Genomic DNA, 1,988 nt, shown 5'->3' with positions numbered 1-1,988 from the left:
TCTCTGCATAGCAATAGACTAGTAACTAAGACATTTATTGTAGCTACAATAAGAAATTTATAGAACAATCTACCTTTCGATTTCATGTGGAATGACATCATTTTTAAAAATACCTATGCTTTTAAACTACTTTCAGCAAAGTTGTTACTTACAGCTTGAAACATTCTAAATAATGTTTAAGCATAATTTGTGACAGTTGAGGTGCAGATATTGATCCAGCTGTTTAACATAAAAAGATTTGTTATTCCTTGATTTTTTTGAGGGGGTGCAGTTTGTTTTTTTTTTTTTTTGTTTGAGGAAGAGTCAACAGTACATAGTTAGGTAGAACTCGGGGACTGGGAGATGGCGTCACGGTAACATGTTTGCCAGCAAACCTGAGGACTAAGTTGGATCCTCAGCAGCTGTGCAAAAAGCTGGAAGAGCAGTGTTTGTCTGTGGTTTCTGTGCTGAGGAGGCAGAGACAGGAGGAGCCCTGTTGAAACGATAATACGGGAGAACAATTAAGGAAGACAGCAATGTAAAACTAGGGCCTCCACATGTTGTGCATACCACAATGCACACCCTCAAATAAAAGTGCACATGCACATTACACACACAGGATTGGCCTGGGAACTCACTATGCACAGACACACACACACACACACAGAGGTCTGGCCCAGAACCCACTATGTACTAAAGTTGGACCCCAAATGCTGTGATCTTCCTGCCTCAACCTCTCTAGTGCTGGAATTACAGGAGTTGTACCTGGATTATAAAATTTTTATTCTCTCTGTGTAGGAGGAGGTCACTAGCTAATTCCAGGCCACTTAGACCCAAAATAATCACACAGAAACTGTATTAATTAAAACACTGCTTGGCCGTTTAGCTTAGCTAACTTCTTATTGACTACACTTACATCTTAATTTAACCCATTTCTAGTAATCTCTTATATCGCCAGTTACTGGCTAAAGTTTTGGCATCTGGTTTGGCATCTATCTCCAGCATAGGGCAACATGGGCTTCTCCCCTGTCTCTGCCTCCTTTCTTCCAGCATTCAGCTAGTTTTCCCCTACCTAAGCTCTGTTCCTCTATAGCTCTGTTATATGCCCAAAGCAGTTCCTTTATTTATCGATGGTAATCACAGCATAGAGAGGGAAATCCCACATCATCTCTGTCTCTCTGCTCTCTCTCTCTCTGTCTCTCTGTATCTCTCTGTCTCTGGTCTCTGTCTCTCTCTCTCTCTGTTTGTGGTGTGTGTGCGCGCGCGCGCGTGTGTGTATGGTGTGTGTCCAGAGAACAACTCTAGAGAGTCACTGTATGACTGTCACCTTGTGAGATCCAGGAACAGAAATTAGGTCTCGTGGGCCAACAGGGAAGCACCTTTGCCAGCCATCACTAACCCTGTTTTTGTTGTTGTTTGTTTTGTTTTGTTTTTATTTTTTGTGACTCTTTCTTGAGGAGCTTGCTCTCAGTTCCCGCCTTGACTGTTTTCTCAGTCCTCCAATTTTTACTTTTTTTTTTCCTTCAAGACAGGGTTTAGCTCTGTAACTCTGGCTGTCCTGGAACTGCTCTGGTAACCAGGCTGGCCTCATACTCACAGAAATCTGCCTGCCTCTGCCTCCCTAGTACTGGGATTAAAGGTGTGGCATCACTACCCCAGCTGTCGGCCTTTTCTAATAAACCTAACATTTTCATACTTTTCCTTAATAACTTCTTTATTGCTGGGCAATGATGGTATGCCTTTAACCCCACACCTTAGGAGGCAGAAGCAGGCAGATCTCTTTGAGTTTGAGGCCAGCGCCTCATCTACAGAGAGAGTTCTAGGACAGCTAGGACTGCACAGAGAAACCCTGTCTCAAAAAAAGTGAAATCTCCCTCTTACATAATAGCCCCAAGTTTGCTTCATTCTCATGTCTACTCCCATTCCTGCCTCTGTGCTATGGACAGCAGCCTGGGGGAGGGACGATTTATTTTAGCTCACAACTCCAGGTAATAAATAGTCCATCCTTG

The sequence above is a fragment of the Arvicola amphibius genome, chromosome 3 (genome assembly GCF_903992535.2).
Source record: "Arvicola amphibius chromosome 3, mArvAmp1.2, whole genome shotgun sequence".
NCBI classification, from domain to species: Eukaryota; Metazoa; Chordata; class Mammalia; order Rodentia; family Cricetidae; genus Arvicola; species Arvicola amphibius.
The sequence above is the reverse complement of the archived record's forward strand: the minus strand, read 5'-3'. Positions refer to the sequence as shown.